The 21,036-nt window shown below is 39.6% G+C and overlaps 1 protein-coding gene and 2 non-coding genes across 3 annotated transcripts in view; 2 read left to right on the top strand and 1 right to left on the bottom strand.

The window, feature by feature from the left end:
* Positions 1-21,036, top strand: part of MID2 (midline 2) — a 111,423-nt gene that overhangs the window by 27,790 nt on the left and 62,597 nt on the right. The gene's annotated exons all lie outside the window — the stretch shown is intronic.
* On the bottom strand, positions 10,174-10,245 carry TRNAG-UCC (transfer RNA glycine (anticodon UCC)). Its single transcript has one exon. It is a non-coding gene; the product is annotated as a tRNA-Gly (tRNA).
* LOC130034367 (U6 spliceosomal RNA) lies at positions 10,249-10,353 on the top strand. Its single transcript, XR_008794129.1, has one exon. It is a non-coding gene; the product is annotated as a U6 spliceosomal RNA (small nuclear RNA).

Here is a 21,036-nt window from a genome sequence, read left to right as displayed (position 1 = left end):
GCAGCCCCCAAACAAACCAAACAGCATTAAAATAATGAGAAGAGGCCATTAGTGTATAAGAGGTTTGAAGGAGCCTACTGGAATAGCAGCATTATGTCTAAGATATCATTAGTCACTTTTGAGACTGAATGTTGAGTGAATAGGTGATTGAAAATAGACTCCAAGAAGTCAAGGGAAAAGTGAATTATAAGGAAATGTAGCCTGTGAGAAGAGAGGTTTGGTCTGAAAGTGAAGGAGAAAATAGAGTAGTAGTTATTATCCTTTTAAAGTTAAGAACAATCAGTCTCACAAACATATGTAACAATAAATGTTTATTCTGTTTCTGGGTCATAATAGGAGTTACTAGTTCCACTAACAGTGACTACACTTGCTTCACTTTCCTCCTGACTTGGTTTTCAGCCACCTCTCCAACCCAGGGTAATTTGGCCTAGCTCTCAAGCCTCAGTTTTTATGACTTGCTCTTCCTCAAAATGATATGGGGAGTTCTGGAATGCAGTATGCTTAGGTAGCTGTGATGTTGGGTATCATGTTAGCTGTGTAACTTTGGGCACAGAACTACTCTGCACCTTCGTTTCTGACCTTGAACTAAACAGACCTTGGGGAGAAGGATAATACTTATATTTGTATTATCATATCTTTGTGTGTATGTAATATATAATACACACAAACTACCCACTAATGTGTCTGAGACATAGTCAAGACTCAATAAAAGTGGTGATTATGTTATTGTGGTAGTAAGAACAGGAGTAATGGTAATAGTAGAAATAGTTTTTAGTGTTATTTCTGGGCACCACACCTTAACCAGAGATTACTAGTCCCGATCTCAGGGTTTTTAAACATAAGTATCATTATTTCTGACAGTGGAGATAAGTGGTTCACAATCAATCTTCAGTTGGATACACGTGATCTAGAACTTTTCTTGGGAAGGAAGTGCAGAAATGAAATTACAGTACTAAAAATGTTGGGGAGTTCAGGCACATGACCCTACTTAATAACCACTTATAACTCTGTAAAGGTGGCTCACTGAAAAGGGTTATTATGCTCAATAAGCTGCTGGTTTTCAGTTAGTAATCTAGATGTATTTTGTTTAGTAGGGAAAAGTTCACTCCCTTCTGCAAGAGTTCTAAGGGGTTCTTTAAATTCATACTTAAGTAAACTTGCCTATTGTCCTCCCCAAAATACCTCTTGATTACTGCCTCTAAGTAAAGGCAAAAGAAAGTTTTAGGGTGGAACTCAGCCTTTCATCTCAGGAGGTGTTTAAAGAGAGATTTATTTTGGACTTTTAACTATTTTTTAGCAACATGTTCTCTAAGTGTTTTTTTTGAGCAGTAGAAGACCAACAGCAGCAGATTTACTAGCTCCTGACAAAGGAGTATTTGAGCTATAGCATTTTGTGAGAATGAAATCCCTTTTTTGACATTCAGGTGGAATTACAGTTGGAGAAAATTATTTCCATGAATAATGGAAAATAAGTATATAGTAACATAGTCTTAGTATTCATTTATACTACTGGAATGACTAATTCAGATATTATATTCAATATTATTATGCCTATAGCAATTGACATTTAATATAGATGAAACCCTCAATCAACCGGGCAATCTAAGGTGTAGGTAGAGTCTATTTTTATACTAGGAAGAAAGTGCTCTATAATTTTTCAGATAGCTAATGCATTTAATTCTTTTTCCAAAATATTTTGTGACCATTCTTTATATATTACAGGGAAATAAAAATTCTGAGGACCTTGAATGTTGCATCGGAAACTTTTATTTTTATTTATTTAATCTTTTTTATGTAGGAGTACTGCTATTTATTCAGCCACTGATTAGCTGATTGGATTGGTCATGAACTCCACCTTACTTTTTTTTCTTTCATAGTTTTATTTATTTGTTTATTTTTCATCTTATATTTATTTATTAAATCACTGTGGGAGAAGTTACTAAGCTTTCAGGTTTAAATCTTGGTCAGACAATGATCAGACACCTCTCCCTTCATCAGTACTCATTTTTCCCCACCAAGAACCCCAATATACCCTCCTCCCACCCCTCCCAATTCCTATGAGACAGATAATTTTTTTATTGTAATCAATCTACATTGATTACATTCATTATTTCAACAAAAGATGCACCATTATTGTTTAGAATCCCCCCAACAATCAGAATTGCTGAAAAGGCATTGTGAAATACTTTGTTTTCTATAGCTGGTATGAGAATCATATGTTGCGTGGCTGCTATCGCGGCCGCGCAATTTTGGATTTCTGCAAAGAGCCAGATAATTACGAGATTGGTTTCTGTGTGTCTGTGGTTTCTGTTGTGGCTGTGCTGGAGAGCCGCTCATGGGGGGCAACTCAGGACCTCAGTAGGGCGGGAAGGACGAGCCGGTACCGCCCCGATTCCCATGAGACTGCAATTGCCCCTTCACCGCCGGCTCATACCTGGCTTTCCTATAAGCTCTGAGGCGGCAGCCACCTTGCTGCGGGGGGGGGGGGGGGGGGGGGGGGAAGGCGGAAGGGAGCAGCACTCTTTCCCTCCCTGGGAGGCATGGAGCCATAGTTTAACACATGGTTCATTCACTTTTCTGCTGCAAACTGCCTGGGTCTAGATTAAGTCCTTTTGCCTCTGGAGCCATGGCCGTGTATGTGGTCCAGATGCATTTCTGCCAAAAGCCAGTGGGTTTCTAGATTTGTTTCTGAGTCTCTGGGATCATGGCCATTAATCAGCTTGATCAGGAGTCAGAGAGGCTGTTTGTAGGCAGCGACTCGAGGTCTCGCTGGGATGGGGAGGAAAGGGCCGGTTCCACCCCCATCTGGTGAGGCTCCGCGTGTCTCATTACTGCAGGCCCAAACCTGACTGTCCAGTGGCCTCTGGAGGATGACGATCACCAGGCCGCCAAGGGGAACAGGCCAAGGCACGAAACCTATTCCCACCTGGAGTAGCCCAGCCCCAGTAACCTACTGCAAGAACAGGACGCATTTCTGCCAAAAGCCTTTGGGTTCTGAGATTCGTTTCTGAGTCTCTGGGATCATGGCCATTAAGCAGTTCAATCAGGAACCAGAGAGGCCATGCCTCCAATTATATAGCTGAGCCGGAGGTGGTTTGTGGGTGTGTCTCCCACATACCTAAATTTTGGCCGTTTACTTTCTTGGTAAACTTTTCCCCAAGTTTTTGGGGTCTGGCCAAAGGCACAGCAGCAATTTTGTGGTATCTGAAAGTCTGACGGCGCCATGAGGCTGCTGATGCACTCGCCTCACAGGTACAGATTGACCTGCTGGCGGCACCATACCCCCTGCATCGGAAACTTTTAGAGAGTGTGAACACATGACTAACTTGTAAGGATAAAATGAGTAAGGGTTAATATTGTTTGACCTCCTCTCTACTCCCACATAGATGGAGTATATAAGCCTTCCAGTTGATGATGTTTTCATAATCAAAACAGTTCACACAAGCGTGCTTGCTGGCTTGGGTTTTGCATTTTCCTTTCGTGCAGTGAAGCTCATTTTCTTGCCATATTTCCCATCTGCTGTTGTCTTTCTCCAGTTCCCTTTTCTCAGTGTCTGAGTTCCAGGCTACTCACTAAGTGATCAGAATACTTGCCTAGTTTTGATACCCGCAGCCCTCGCCACTGCTTGATCCACTGTGCATAACCCACCCAAATTCCCTATTTTAGTGCACTGTTTGAACATTGATGGAATGCCAGTAATTTAAACTAGAGCCCTACTAAGCCCAAAACATTGTACTTTTAAGTGTTTCCAGTTCTACCCCTGCTTTCAATTTCTCTTGCCATCAAGCCAACCAAAAAGCGAAGAAAACAAAACAAGAGATGGAATATTAGAAACAGCCATCACCGCCACGACAAATGTGTACATAGTCATTTAAATGCCCTTTCATTTTCTGTACAGCTCAGAGTTCAGCTAGGTATATGGTAAAGAGGTATGCGGAGTTGTAGAGACTCCTATTAGAATCGTATGAGTGGGGCACTTTGCTAGAGGTGATCTTGTTTCTAATGTCAGATTTTATGGAAGCCTTGTGAGATATTTGGTGCCATTTCCCCTTTGCAGGAAAGGAACATCGAAGGTGAGAAAAATTAGGTGACTTACTTCAAGTCTCACAGAGAGAGGAAGCTGAGCTTTAGGCCTGCATCTCTCCTTGTCCATTTTTTATTGAACAGTCCTAGAAGAAAAGAAAGTCTACTTGGGGGAGTAACTCTATGATAAGCCTCCTTTTAACCACTGCCATTTGTCTGTCTTTGAAAGTCCAGAACAGCTTTCTCTCCTAACAGTTTTTCCTGGAGAAGGGGGTAGAGAGGTAGGACTACTGCTTGAATTGGTGGAAGGAAGTAATTAGTGCCCCATATTGAGGTACTTCACTTGTTCTGATTATTTTTGTGCTGAGACTGAATGGAGGCGTTAAAGATAGAGTGGTTAGTTTCAAGGACCAATACTGACCCCAGTGATGAAGTTTATTATGGGACCTGCACTTCTTTCCTGAGACTGTCTTGCTGGGTGCAGCTTTAAGGCAGTAATTGACTGTGTTGCAAGGTAAACATGGTCTTGATGTGACACAGGTTTGTCTTAACACTTGTGAAAGAGTTTGGCAGTGATGTACACTTTCAAAAATGTACTTAATGTTAGTATGTGTAATCAGACTGAATAATAAATAGAATGCTACAGTGACTGCAAATATATAGCTTATAAATTTATATAAAATTATATAAAGAATGGGTGGCAAGAAGAGAGAGAGAAAAAGGGAATGTCCTGCCACAGAGGCGGGGTAGGGTGGAGGGGACAGGGTGGGGGTGGTGGGAGGGATGCTGGGACCATTGGTGGTGGGAAATGGGCACTGGTGGAGAGATGGGTACTCGATCATTGTATGACTGAAACGCAAGCACGAAAGTTTGTAAGCCTGTAACTGTGCCTCACGGTGATTCACTAATAAAAAAAGAAGAAAAAAGAATGGGTGGGATTGGAGAGATAGTACACTGGTTAAAGTGCTTGCCTTGCACTTAAGACCCAGGTTAGATCCCAGAACTCGTATGGTCCCTCAGCCTACAGAAGCGATCCCTGAGCACAGAGCCAGGAGTAGGCCCTGAGAACCATTGTATTTGCCCCTCCCACAAAAAAAGAGTGGATGATGTATTGTTATTATTAATGGCACACCCATATTCTTTGATAGGAGTCTTTTTGAGAAGTTTAGATATTCCCAGAGATTCAGCTATCTACTATTTTAGGACAGAGATTTCCATACCTATCATTGACTCTTATTTTTTCAATTTTCAATGAAGTGTCATAATTTACAAAGTTACTGATAGTTCATTTTCCACCACATCCTTGCCAACACAGATTGTTCCCACTATTATTGATATGTGCTATTCTCACTGGTGTGAGCTGATATCACATTGTCTTCTTGGTTTTAATTTCTCTGATGATAAGTGATGCTGGGCATTTTTTCATGTGCCTACTGGCCATCTTTCTCTCAGAGAGTCTTTCTCTCAGAAGTGTATTAATTTCCTCTCCATATTTATTGGTACTGTTTTTGAATTTCCTTTTGTTGATCTTTGTGAGTGCTTTATATAACCTGGATATCAAACCTTTATCTGGTATGTTAACTCTTTTAGTTTCAGCTTGTTTCATTTATTTATTTATTTATTTATTTATTTATTTTGCCATTCAGAAGCTCTTTAAGTTTATTTAGTCCCATTTGTTTATTTTTAATTTTGTTGCATTTGCCAGTAGTATTAGTTCATTGAAGGCACCTTTGTGGTCCACATCTTGAAATGTTCTGCCTATATTTTTCTTAGTGTACTTTATAGTTTCTGGTCAAATCTACAGGTCTTTGATCCACTTTGAAGTTGTGTGAAATGTTAAGGTACTGATCCAGCTTTAGTTCTTACGTGTATTTATCCGATTTTCCCAGAACCATTTGTTGAGGAGGCTTACTGTCTCTTTTCTGATCTAAATCAAACCATTATTACACATTTAGCTCATTATTGATAGTCATTAGCTTCATTATCTATCTCATTTATTTTTAATTGAATCACTGTGAGACACATATACAGTTACAGAGTTGTTCATAATTGGGTTTCAGTCAATGTTTCAATACCTGTCCCTTCACCAGTATACGTTTTCCACCACCCATGTCCCCCCCATGTATTATCTCATTTAATCCTCATCAGGAACTTATAAGGTACCTTCCATGCGGTCAACCTGGCCAACCCGAGTTCGATTCCTCTGCCCCTCTCGGAGAGCGGGGCAAGCTACCGAGAGTATCTCCTCCGCACAGCAAAGCCTGGCAAGCTACCTGTGACGTATTCGATATGCCAAACACAGTAACAACAAGTCTCATGATGGAGACGTTACTGGGCTTGCTTGAGCAAATTGATGAACACCTGGAGGACAGTGCTACAGTGCTATTATTATTATTTTGTAATTAGGGAGATTGAGAACCAGAACAGGTAGCTTATCTGAACAAAGTCACACAATGTGTAAGTGGTAGAGTGAGAGTTTGTATCTACTCAGAATATATGCTTCTTAAAAACCATGCTGTATTAAAAATTACGGGTAAAACTAATCAATCAATGGCTCTCTGTGCTGTGCTTTGCAAGTTGCCAATTATTGTGACTATTATTGGGTAAGGATATATTTTTGTGCTTCTGTATGTTATTTATGTGTCCATGTGGGAATAATGAGGCATGCATTTAGAGCAATATTTGGGCATGCTTATTTTTGTGATTTTTTTCTACAGAGCATACCTCTTAGTGCCCTTGAACATGTTCTACCTCTTTCTTAGATTACTGCCAGGGTGTTCATCTCAGGGATCAGGGCACAGGATATATTTTAAAAACAGTATAATTGGAATGAGCACTATAAGTCTAGTAAAGAATCAGTGTTAAAGCTGGGTGGTGAAGACTGCTGTGACACCTCTTTTTTTTCAAAGTTTCAGTCCAAGCTCGTGGTATTTTCTGCATATGGGAGAGAAACTGGGACACAACTGGAGGAAGTTGGTTGCTTTTGATTTTCTCTGATTGGAAACAACCTGTCTTGTTTAGAGCAAGTTTTATCCCTCTTCTCTGGATCCCAGTTTTGTTCCAGCTTCTTCATAGTAATAACACAAGTGCAAGATAACAACTGGCTTTGGAATCAAGTTCGAAACCAATTAGACTTTAGCTAAAAACACTGTATCATATCAGTGGGGATTCATCTAATATCATACCACACAGTTCACCCGTAGCCCTTCAACTCCCAACCTATAACTGAGTAATCATGCACAGGTATGAAACATCAATGTACAGACACATAAAGGTATCTTTTTTAGGGAAGGGGAAGGGTATGTGAAAAGGAAGAGGGAAACAATTACAAGGTGACAGTTTACTATGTAGTGCACAGACAATGACATTCTTGCTGATTTTGAGTTGTGTTCTAGTATCCGAAGAACTTCTGACTGTTCTAGTTCCCATGGGCTATTCTGTGATTTTTGCATGTCATCCAGCTATCAGCCAAGAAATCCCAAACCATTTCAGGAGGATTCTATTGGCTTTTGAATGAAATGGGATTTGTATTACATTGGTAGCACAAAGAGCGCATTTATATTTAAGAAGTAAAAATCCGATCTCACAGATGAGTAGGCAAATTGCATACTGTCTGTATGCCAAAGAGTAGAATTAAACATCTTCATGCTTTCACACTTCATTTCTGTCAAAAACAGGAGCTTGACAGCAAACCAAATGAAAAAAGTCACTGACCTACATTGAGTTCTGCTGAACTCCATGTTTAATGCTATCCTACTACTCTATTGCTAACCTAGCGATATGTCATTAGCCAAGGAAGTGAAAGCAAATGGTGTTCCCAGGGTTTTGGATGTTTATTATTATGGTCTTTTAAAAAAGTTACTGTAAAACCTTTGTCACTTTTTTTGTGGACCTTTATCAAATGGTATTTATTAAACTCTGCTGTGTGGTTTGCATAGTGCTAAGTGCTAAAGGGAACTAACAGAGGTATGTAATCACTGCCCTTGTCTTGAAGGACTTAAAAGTCCAGCTAGGCGAACAGAACAAATAGTATGAAGCAGCAGTAAGTAATATAACTAAAATAATTGACCGCTCAGTTGTATGATAGCAAGTGTAACTACTGAAGGAATTCAGAAGAGAGGGTGGTCAAAGAGGGCTAGCATTATTATCACTATTATCAGTAGCAAACCTTTTAGACAGTATGTTTCAGGTATTGTGCTAAGTGCTTTACAGGTATTATCTCACTTAATCCTCTCAACTCCTTGAAGATAGGCTCTAATATTACCTTCTTTTTTCAAATAAGGAAACTCAGATGGTGTGGTAATGTGTCTCAGGCAAACAATGAGACTAAGGAAGCAAAGAAGAATTTGAATCACAGAGGACTGGACAGTCATCTTAAGAACTTTGAAATTCATTCTAAGGTCAGGGAAGGGCAATTTAAAGTTAGTGGGAGGCAATTTTAAACATGGAAATAGTACTTTTTGAAAAATATTATACCCCTTGGCTGCTGGATTAAGAAAATATCAGAAAGATAAGACAGGATATAGAGGAACAAGTTAAATGACTGAACCAGGAAAGTTCCTAACCACAGAGTAGATCTTTAGTCCATATTTGATAGACAGATGCATGTCAGATTTAGGAAAGAGATTCTAGCCAACAGAGCTAGAGAAGTAATAATAAGAGATAGAAATGGATAGATTGGGATCATGTTTCAATTAATTCTGTTTCATCAGTTAATCCAATGGTTAATTGGATGTGGGGTTTGAAAAAGAGAATAATGCCCAAGGTTTCAAAGTAATAAGTCTGCCTCTCATTCATTGAAGGAGAATGAGAGAGAATAGGATTTCATGGAAAGATGTGGGAATGAGATGAGTTCAGGTTTGGAAACTTGGAGTTAGCAATGCCTGGGATCCTTCAAATACAAGGTCTAGCAAGCATTTAACCATATGTGTATAAATCAGAAGAAGGGTTTAGGAAGAGAGTGATAAATGGGAAAAAGGGATCTTTGGTGGTCATGGATTACTAAAATACTAAACAGAGTACCAAAATTGGATTGTAGTGATGACTTACCAATAGTGTAAATGCACCAAAACTCATTGGATTGTTTACTAAGAACAGGTTGATTTTTATGAATTATAAATTGTATTTTCAGTACGGTTTTGTTTTATTTGGGGGTCGCACCTGGAAGTGCTTATTTGCTTACTACTGGCTCCGTTCTCTAGTATAACTCCTGGTAGTGCTGAAGGAACAATATGGAGTCCCAGGATTGAATCAGGTTAGCCTCATGCAAGACTAGCACCGTGCTCACTGTGCTATCTCCATAAGCATGATACCAGCATATAGAAAGTATTGAGACCTTAGAAATAATGAATTTATTACATAAGGCTGAGTGTAATATAATTCTTGGAATACACTTCTTTGGATTAAGAGAGAGGAAAGACAAGAGTGGCCGAGATTAGTACCAGGAATTTTGCTCCATGGCTTGGAGGCCAGCCACACATGCTAGGGGAAAAGGGAGTTCAGATAGAGAAGGGAGCACCAAATAAAGGGAGTTGGGAAGATCCTCCCAGGATTAGAGAAGCAGGCTGAAAGTAGACTATAGACCAAACATGATTGATTGCCACTCAATGCCTCTTTTGCAAACCACAACACCCAAAAGAAGAGAGAGAACAAAAGGGAATGCCCTGCCACAGAGGCAGCGTGGGATGGGGGGGATGGGGTGGGAGGGATACTGGGACCCTGGGACCCGTGGTGGTGGAAAATGGGCACTGGTGAAGGGGTGGGTACTTGATCATTGTATAACTGAAACCCAAGCACAGAAATTTTTAAGTCTACAACTGTACCTCATGGTGTTTCACTAATAGAAATTAAAAATAAAATAAAATAAATAAATAAAGGTAAAGGTAAAAGGTAAAGGCCCTCCCGTTGTTCATCGATTTGCTCCAGCGGGCCCAGTAACGTCTCCATTGGAGATTTTGTTGTTACTGTGTTTGGCATATCGAATACGTCACGGGGAGCTTGCCAGGCTCTGCCGTGCGGGCGAGATACTCTCCGTAGCTTGTCGGGCTCTCCGAGAGGGGTGGAGGAATCAAACTCGGGTCGACCATGTTGGCTGCGTGCAAGGCAAACGCCCTACCGCTGTGCTATATCGCTCCAGCCAAAGACCCATTCTGTGTTGGCCGGGAATCGAACCCGGGTCAACTGCTTGGAAGGCAGCTATGCTAGCCACTATACCACCAACGCCTCCTTCACTTCGACAGCACATATACTAAAATTGGAACGATACAGAGAAGATTAGCATGGCCCCTGCGCAAGGAAAATAAATAAATAACAAAATTAAAGTTGAAAATAATGAAAAAGAGAGGGGAAAGATAGTTGAATACATAAATATGTTTGTCTACTGTTTTCTTCTAGAATAAAGAATTCTCTATGAGGAATTCTGTTTTCTTTTTGCAAAAGAAAGTAAAATCACATGCAGAAACTTTAAGTGAGAAAAGGGTGGTACATTTGGAGCTTTGAGGATTGTAGAGATTTAAAATGGGTACTGCAGAGATGTGCAGAGAGATGAGATAAACAGGATTAGTAGGAAACTGAGATCTTGCTAGAAGATATATACAATGGATTAAAAGGAAAAGCAATCTACGCTGGTGTGATCTGCATATAGTTCACAGTTAAAACCATGACAATGCAATTGCCCAGGTAGAGTATGGTGGTTAGCTGAGAACTGAGATGTATATAGATACATAATATATATGTATATATATCCAAATTCAGGCTGGAGCGATAGCACAGTGGGTAAGGCGTTTGCCTTGCACGTGGCCAACCCCGGTTGGCCCAGGTTCGATTCCTCCGCCCCTCTTGGAGAGCCCGGTATCTTGCCCGCATGGCAAAGCCTGGCAAGCTACCCGTGACGTATTGGATATGCCAAACACAGTAACAAGTCTCAGGATGGAGATGTTACTGGGCCTGCTCGAGCAAATTGATATATCCAAATTTGTGCACATCCAATTGTGGGTATAATTCTATATATCACTCTATATGCGTGTGGACAGTAATGTTTTGTCTGTTATATGTGTGGCTTTTTTAAAAACATTGTGATGTTTCTGTTTTCTATATGATTTTCTTTTAAGGGTGGGAGGGGGTCCCAAGTGCTATTCAGGAGGCCCAGGCATGCTATCCTTCTGGTAATTTTTGGTCTATAGGGCCAGCAGTTCAAAGTGATCAGCCTGTTGTGCTGGAGATACTCAGACCATCCCAGTGGTGTTTCAGACTTCCAGGGCTGCATCCATCAATGCTCTGGGGGGCATGCTGTGCCAGGGCTAGAACAGGGGTTAGCCACATATGAGGCAAACACCTTAACCCCTGTGCTTGGGCTGGAACGATAGCACAGCAGGTAAGGCGTTTGCATTGCACTCAGCCAACCCTGGTTCGATTCCCAGCATCCCATATGGTCCCCAGAGCACCACTAGGAAGTGATTCCTTAGTGCAGATCCAGGAGCAACCCCTGAGCATTGCCAGGTGTGACCCAAAAAGAAAAAAAACACCTGCGCTTAATTGGTCAAAGAAGGCTAGCATTATTATCCCTATCATCAATAGCAAACCTTTTATTGTTTTAAATTTTATTTTTATAAAATAGCTCACAATATTTGATCACACTTAATATTCGAACACTAATCCCATCATTACACTTTCCCTTTCCCACTATCATATTTCGGATATTTCCATCCCGAACCCCAACCTCTGCCTCAAAGCACAACTGAAATAATTTATTTTGTATTTTGTTGTGAATAAATCACTGAAAATGCTCCAAAAAACTTTCCTTAGAGGAGAGTGTGTGAAGAGTGTTATATTTCATCCAAGGGTCACTAAGCCCTTCTATATGAGATTACTTATATGTCGATAGCAAACCTTTTAGACAATATGTTTTTAAACACATTTAGGGTTTAGGGTGTGGGCCACAAAAAATCCCCAAACAAACAAACACCAAACAAAAAATTCTGAGCCCCATGGTTTGTGTTTTTTCTGGCTTCTATAGGAAGGCCTTCCCTCTTTAATGTTTTTCTGTTCCCTGTAATTTTCTTTTTTTGTATTTTAAATCTTTAAAAACCTTGGAATTTATTTTACGATATGAAGATTAAAATTTTAACTTTAGATATGTCATCTTGTTTTATGCCAGATGATTAACTACTGTGCCAATATGATTCACACAGCATTCTTTTCTCATTGAATGGCTCTGTCACTTTCGCCATATATTGGCCTGTGATAGGTTCTTGGATCTGTTATATACTCAGTTATATTGATTGAATTTTCTCATGGACCAATATCTTATGTTGATTTTAGTGGCTTTATGTGATCATTTAAAACTTGAGATCTGTATCTGGTAACATTTTATTTCTGGTATTTTCTCACTATTCTTGATTTTTTTGTCTATATAATTAATTTTATCCAGTTACAGAATATACTCAAAATTGGATTATGATGATCATTTCTTGCATTTATATATTAACTTGAAAAAGAAACTATGTTATATTTAACTCCAAAATAATCATGGTATCTGTATATCTGTAGTTTTCATGTTTTAAGTTTTTTTAGTGCTTCTGTTTTGTGTTTTATTCTGTCTTTAAATAGGTCTAGTGTCTTCCTTGTTAAATTAATCTTTAGGTACTTTATTATTTGTGATGTGCATGAGTGACTTTTTCTCTCATTTATCAAATAGATTATAGAGGAGGCCCAGGAGATAGCTCCAATGAATGAAGTACTTGATTGGCATATGTAGAGCCCTGAGTTCAATCCCTGGCACTGCATGGCCTCCTGAGAATCCAGGGTACAGACTTAGTAGCTTCTATAAGCTTCTAAGCTTAGTAGCTTCTATAAGCTTCTTCTTCTTTTAGCTCTTCTTTACCAATATTGATAAGGTGATTTAATTCCTCATTTTCTTTTGCCTCAACTGACGTATTAAAAACATGTGAATTCAATAGCTAGAACCTGGAAACAACCCAGGTGCCTGAGAGCAGACGACTGGATAAAGAAACTATGGTCAGTCTACATAATGGAATACTATGCAGTTGTTAGGAAAAATCAAGTAATGAAATTTGCTTATATATGGATGGACATGGAAAGTATCATGCTGAATGAATTGAGTCAGAAGGAGAGGGACAGCTATAACATGACTGCGCTCATTTGTGGGATATAAAAATAGTATGAGATTAATATCCAAAGCCAGGAAAAACAGGGACAAGAAGGACTGGTAAATTGATTGAAGGTGTATGTTGGGCTTAGGACAGCTATGATAGCGAATGACAGTATGACAATATTAGTTTAAAATGATCACTCTGGACAAGAACTGAGAGTTGAAAGTAGGTAAAAAAAGATATACACAATAACCTTTCAGTACTTATATTGCAAATCATAATGACCAAAAGGAAAGAGTGGTGAGAGAAAGAGAGTCAGAAACATAGAGAAGAAAAGTGCCTGCCATAGAGGTAGGCAGTGGGGTTGGGAGGGAAACTGGAACATTAGTAGTGGGAAATGTACACTGGTTAAGGGACGGTGTTGGAGCATTATATGACTGAAACCTAACCATAAACAACCTTTTAACTCCTTATCTCACAGTGATTCAACTTTAAAAAATTTAAAATTATCATATGAATTGGGGACTGGAGAGATAGTACAGTGGGTAAGGTATTTGCCTTGCACACTGCCAACTCAGGCTTGATTTCTGGCACCACATATGGTCCCCTGAGTCCTGTCAGGAGTGATCCCTGAGCGCAGAGCCTGAAGTATCCCACAAACAAAGAACACACATGAATAACATTGGTGGTAGTATACACCCTGGATTGAACATGTCTGCTTTTTAAAAAAATAATATTTAATTTAAAAAATTTTCCTTTGGATAGGACTGGCTAATTTTTTTTGGAAAAACTTGCTCGAGCAGGCCCAATAACGTCTCCATTGGAGACTTTGTTGTTACTGTGTCTGGCATATCGAATACTCTCGGTAGCTTGCCGGGCTCTCCGAGAGGGGCGGAGGAATCGAACTCGGGTCGGCCATGTTGGCCACTTGTAAGGCGAACGCCCTACCCGCTGTGCTATCGCTCCAGCGATAAATTAGACTGGCTAATTAGACTGGCTAATTTTTTTTGGAAAAACTTAAAAAACATTATTTTAATTTTTATTTTGGGGCCACACCCAGAGATGCTTAGTGATTACTCCTGGCTCTGTATTCACTGGATCACTCCTAGCAGACTTGGGGAACCATATGAGATCCTGGGGTTGAAACCAAGTCACCTGTGTGTACAGCAAGCTCCTATCTGCTGTATTATTGCTCCAGCCCTGAAAAAATGTTTGGAACCGTTTTGAGTATGTTTCTCTTTAGTTGATACATTTTCTTTTTTTGTGGAGGGTGGTAGGGACCTACCATTGGTCAGTGGCTCAGGGATTACTTAAAATGTTACTTAGCTGAGCTGTGTGGGTTGGATGGTGCAAGGCATGGACCCAATGACTATGGCTTGAGTGTCACCGTGGCCTCATCTGGTGGCATTTTGGAGACTAAGCAGTATCAGAGATGAAACTTGTGGTTTCTGCATGCCAGGCCTATGCTCTAGCCTTTTGATCAGCCGTCCTGATAAAATTTCTAGTGTGGAATGATTCTTTTAATTCCATTTTGTACAATTTTTAGACATATAGTTTTATATTCTTTTGTTACCCTCTTGAATTTTGTTGTCCACCTTATTGATAATTTTTCTACAATGATGGTTTTTCTATGGACGTCATGTGAAGTCCATCCATTCTGACAACTTTTTTGACTTAGTATTGTGATTATACTAGACTCATAAAATATATTCAGGTTCTATTTAAGTCTTTCTCTATGAACCTCAGTAGTTTCAAACAGTAAGGGAGGCCTGGAAGGATAGTTCAAGGGGTAGAGCATTTGTCTAGTGCATGAGTTTGATTCCCAGTTCCTCTAATCCCTGCCAACCTCAGTATAATGGGATATAGCCCTGGGTATCCAGGGTCACAGCCAGCCAGCAAGTATCAAACGGAACTTTGCTAAGAGAGAGTATCTCCAAATTGCTGAGCATTGTTTGGTTGTTGCCTCTATTTTTTTTTAAATCTCCAGGACTAAGATAGTATAGCGATGAAGGCACTTGTCTTTTGTGAGTTCAAACACAGTGAATCCTGGCACAGAGCTGGGACTAGTGCTCGAGCATTGCTGGGTATGGTTAAAAAAAAAACCTCTCCCCCCCAAACGGTAATAGAACAAAAATTTTTTTAATTTAAGTACAGGATTTAAATCTAAAGAGTTTATGAAACTCAATTCTGAAATTATCTAAGCCTGGGCTTCAAAAATGCACATCTTTAATTACCTTTTAAAACTAGGCTAAATATTCTGGTCTCGGGGGGGGGGTTATTACTTCTTGGGTATAATTAGGTATTATTAAATAGATTTTTGAGCTTTGTGCCATTGGTTGCATATAATATTTCCTTGGAATTGGTTTTATTTCTGTTTCCTGTTATGCTGGAGCTGGCTTGCCAATTGTGATTCTTTTTGTCTTTGGTTTAAGTCATTATTAGCTTAAAATCTACCATAGTACAAGTTTTTGCTCCATCGTAAATTAACCGAGAGTCAGTGGTTAAATATTTGGCAGCAAAATATAGTCTTATTTATGAATTCTTTCTTTGTTAGTATTGTGGTTTTGATTTGCTCTGTTATCTCTGTTTTTCCTTAGTCGAGTTTTCTGAGTACCTGCTTTTGATTTCAATTATATTTTATATGCATTTCATTCACATTTTAATTTTCAGCTTTTAATTTTTTCGTTTGTATTTAGGTGATATCCTGTGGTTCTCAAGGGTTACTCCCTGTTCAGTGTGCTGGGTTGCTCTTGGAGATGCTTAAGGCTTCCACAGGCCAAGCATGTCTGCCAACCCTTTGAACCACCTCCCCAGCTGATATTTTTAGCTTTTCAAAAGTCAGTTCATTCCTCCTAATATTTCTTTTCATTTTGAGTCATACCCTATGATGCTCCTCATGGTTCTTCACTCAGGAATTACTCCTAGCACTGCTCGGGGGACCATATGGGATGCTGGGGATTGAACCCAGTTGGCTGCATGCAAGGGAAACACCTGAGTGCTGTACTATTGTTCCACCCCTTAATTTCTTTTAGTTTATTTTTCATTTTATTTTTTATCACATTCTTATTGAGGTACCATGATTTATAAAATGCTGTTTTTTATGTCTCTCAGAAAGTTTATTTTTTACAATGAATAAATAAGTAAAATATAATTATGTTAGCTGGTGGTGAGTCCTAAAATAATAATGCTGAAAAGGAGATTAGAGTTTATTTTGGCTTGAGGGTAAAGTGATAATAATAAACAGAGAGAAAGTCTATGAAAAGATGCCATGTAAAAAGGACCTGAAAAAAATTGGATCTGAGGCACTTCAGGAAGAGAGGGTTCTACGCAGAGGAAACTGTAGTACAAATGCCCTAGATGTGAGCACATGTAGCCGTTGAAAAACCAGGGAAGTCAGTATGACTGGAAATGAGAAAAAAATGTAAAAGAAGGGTAAATCCCAGTGGGGATGATGCTAATGGATGGGCTGGGAGGTCATTTTAAGTACTTGTCTATTTTTGTTTTTAATTTAATTTTATTTTTATAACGTTGTCCACAATAATTTATTACATTCAATATCCCACAAACATTACAACCTTCCCTCCATTATTAATCCAAATTTTTCCAACCACCACCCAAGCCTGCCCCAATAGCAGACTCTAAATAATTTATTTCGTATTTTTAAAAAATTTGTATTAGTGAGACACCATGTTGTAGACTTACAAATTTTTGTGCTTGGGTTTCAGTTATAAAATGATTGGGTACCCATCCCTCCACCAGTGCCCATTCCCCACCGTCAATGTTCCCAGTATCCCTCCCACCCCACCCCCACCCCCCTCATCCCACAACACCCCTGTGGCAGGGAGTTCCCTTTTGTTCTCTCTCACCTTTTGGGTGCTGTGGTTTGCAAAAGAGGCATTGATTGGCAATTATGTTCAATCTGTAGTCTACTTTCAGTATGCATCTCTCATCCTGGGAGGATCTTCCCAACACCCTATACTTGGTGCTCTCCTCTCTATCTGAGCTGCCTTCTCCCCCAGCATGTGCCGCTGGCCTCCAAGCCATGGAGTGAACATCCTGGTACTTATCTTGGCTATTCTTGAGTGTTAATCTCCCATTTTGTTACTTTATGTTCTCCAGATGAATGCAATCTTTCTATATCTGTCCCTCTCTTTCTGACTCATTTCACTTAGCATGATATTTTCCATGTAGTACCACTTGTATGTAAATTTCATGACTTCACCGTTTCTAACAGCTGCATAGTACTCCATTGTGTAGATGTATCAAAGTTTCTTTAACCAGTCATCTGTTCTTGGGCACTCATGTTTTTTCCAGATTTCAACTATTGTGAATAGTGCAGCAGTGATCATAGAAGTGCAAATGTCATTTCGACTGTACTTTTTTTGCCTCTCTGGGATATATTCCCAGAAGTAGTTTTGCTGGGTCAAATGGGAGCTCAATTTCTAAGTTTTTGAGAATCATCCACACTGTTTTCCAAAAGGGCTGAACCAGTCGGCATTCCCACCAGCAGTGAAGGAGAGTCCTTTTCTCACCACATCCATAGCAATACCAGTTGCTTTTGTTCTTCTGGATGTGGGCCAGTCTCTGTGGTGTGAGATGATATCTCATTGTTGTTTTGATCTGCATCTCCCAGATGATTAGTGATGTACAGCATTTTCTCGTGTGTCTTTTAGCCATTTGGATTTCTTCTTTGGGAAAGTTTCTGTTCATTTCATCACCCCAATTTCTGATGGGGTTAGATGATTTTTTCTTGTAGAGTTCAACCAGTGCTTTGTATATCCTTGATATCAAGCCTTTATCAGATGGGTATTAGGTAAATATCCTTTCCTATTTTGGAGATTGTCTTTGTATTCTGGTTACTGTATCTTTTGAGGTGCAGAAGCTTCTTAATTTAAGATAGTCCCATTTGTTTATCTTTGTTTCCACTTGATTGGTCAGTGGAGTGTCGTCTTTGAAGATACCGTTAGCATCAATATTGTGGAGGGTTTTGCCGACCTTGTCTTCAATGTATCTTATAGATTTTGGCCTGATGTTGAGATATTTATTTCATTTTGATCTGACTTTTGTGTATGGTGTTAGGTCGAGGTCTAAGCCTATTTTTTTGCATGTGGTTGTCCAGGTATACCAGCACCCTTTGTTGAAGAGACTTTGCTTGTTCCACTTCACATTTCTTGCTCCCTTATCAAAGATTAGATGTTCATGCATTTGGGGTTGTGTGCACGGGTATTCCACCCTGTTCCATTGGTCTGCGACCCTGGCTTTGTTCCAGTACCATGCTGTTTTAATTATTACTGCTTTGTAGTAGAGTTTGAGGTTGGGGAGGGTAATGCCTCCCCACGCCTTTTCCCCAAGAATTGCTTTAGCTATTCGTGGGCATTTGTTGTTCTATATGAATTTCAGGAGTGCTTCATCTATTTCTTTGAAGAATTTCATGGGTATCCTTATAGGGATTGTGTTGAATCTGTATAATGCTTTTGGGAGTATTGCCTTTTTGACGTGTTGATTCTTCCTATTCATGAGCGGGGGATATGTTTCATTTCCTCATGTCCTCTTTTATTTCATGAAGTAGCCTTTTGTAGTTTTCATTGTAGATGTCCTTTACCTCTTTAGTTAGGTTTATTCCAAGATATTTGATTTTCTGGGGCACAGTTGTGAACAGGATTATTTTTTCATGTCACTTTCCTCTCATTATTTGCATATAGGAAGGCCATGGATTTTTGGGCATTGATTTTATAGCCTGAGACTTTACTGTACAAGACTATTGTTTCTAGGAGTTTCTTGGTAGAGGATTTAGGGTTCTCGAGATACAGTATCATATCATCTGCGAATAGTGAGAGCTTGATTTCTTCCTTTCCTAACTGGATGCCTTTAATGTCTTTTTCTTGCCTAATCACTATTGCAAGTACTTCCAGTACTATGTGAAACAGAAGCGGTGCTGGTGGGCATCCTTGTCTTGTCCCTGATCTTAGAGGAAAGGGCCTTAGTTTTTCCACATTGAGGATAATGCTTACCATGGGTTTGTCGTAAATGACTTTGACTATCTTGAAGAAAGTTCCTTCAAAACCCATTTTGGTGAGAGTTTTCCTCATAAACGGGTGCTGTATCATGTCAAAAGCTTTCTCTGCATCTATTGATATAATGGTTTTTATATTTACTTTTGTTGATATGATGGATTATGTTGTTTGATTTCCGAATGTTAAGCCATCCTTGCACCCTTGGGATGAATCCCACTTGTTCGTGGTATATGATCTTTTTGATGAGTTGTTGGATTCTATTTGCTAATATTTTGTTGAGGATCTTCGCATCTGTGTTCATCAGGGATATTGGCCTATAGTTTTCTTTGTTGGTGGTGTCTTTGTTTGCTTTAGGTATTAGGGAGATATGTGCCTCATGAAAGCTGTTTGGGAGAGTTCCTGTTTTTTTCAGTTTTTTAAAAAAATTGTTATTAGTGAAACACCATGAGGTACAGTTGTAGACTTACAAATTTTTGTGCTTGGGTTTCAGTTATACAATGATCGAACACCCACCCCTCCACCTGTGCCCATTCTCCACCACCACTGATCCCAGGATCCCTCCCACCCCCACCCCCCCAACCCACCCTGCCTCTGTGGCAGGGCATTCCCTTTTGTTCTCTCTCCTTTTGGGTGCTGTGGTTTGCAAAAGAGGCATTGAGTGGCAATCATGTTTGGTCTGTAGTCTACTTTCAGCATACATCTCCCATCATGGGAGGATTCTCCCAACACCCTTTAGTTGGTGCTCCCTTCTCTATCTGAGCTGCCTTTTCTTCTAGCATGTGTGGCTTTCCAAGTCATGGAGTGAACCTCCTGGTACTTATCTCAGCTATTCTTGGGTGTTAGTCTCCTATTTTGTTACTTTATGTTCCCCAGATGAATGCAGTTTTTCTATGTCTGTCCCTCTCTTTGTGACTCATTTCGCTTAGCATGATACTTTCCATGTAGTACCACTCGTATATAAATTTCATGACTTCATCTTTTCTAACAGCTACATAGTACTCCATTGTGTTTTTTCAATTTCCTGAAAAATCTTGAAGAGAACCGGCAACAAGTGGGAATATATCCCTGAGAGGCAAAAAATATAGTCGAAGTGACATCTGCATTTGTTTGTTCATTGCAGTACTCTTTACAATAGCCAGAATCTGGAAAAAAACGGAGTGCCCAAGAATAGAGAATTGGTTAAAGAAACTTTGGTGCATTTACACAATGGAGTTTTGTTTTTCAGTTTTGATTTCAGTTTGATTTCTTTGATTCCAGGGATTTTTAAGAATATATTTCAAAGTAGCTAAGGATTTGGGAATTTATATTTTTGTCATATTTTGTTTTATCGAACTATGAACAATGGAGGTAGGTTACAAAATTGCTACTTTTGAAAACAAATTTATATTTTTATTTATTTATTTTTATTCAATTAGCATGTGATACAGTTACAAAGCTTTTATGTTTGAGTTTCAGTCATACAGTGATTGAACACCCATCCTACCACCAGTGTCCCAGTATTCCCCCACCCCCTCTCACCCCTCCCCCTGCCTGTATAGCAGACAGTTTCCCCCATGCTCTCTCTCTCTACTTTTCGGCATTATGGTTTGCAATACAGATGACAAGAGGCTATTATGTTTGGTCCTTTAATCTACTTTCAGCACACATCTCCCATCCCGAATGATCTCTCCAACCATCATTGACTTAATGATCCCTTCGCTATTCTAGCTGCCTTCTCCCCCAGCTCATGAGGCAGGCTGCCAACCATAGAGCAATATTCCTGACCCTGTCTCTTCTGTCCTTGGGTGTCAGTCTTATTATGTTATTTTATATTCCACAAATCAGTGCAGTCATTCTATGTCTGTCCCTCTCTTTCTGACTCATTTCACTTAGCATGATACTCTCCATGA

Source organism: Sorex fumeus, unplaced genomic scaffold (genome assembly GCF_029834395.1).
Source record: "Sorex fumeus unplaced genomic scaffold, SorFum_2.1 ptg000058l, whole genome shotgun sequence".
Taxonomy (NCBI): domain Eukaryota; kingdom Metazoa; phylum Chordata; class Mammalia; order Eulipotyphla; family Soricidae; genus Sorex; species Sorex fumeus.
The sequence above is the reverse complement of the archived record's forward strand: the minus strand, read 5'-3'. Positions and strand labels throughout refer to the sequence as shown.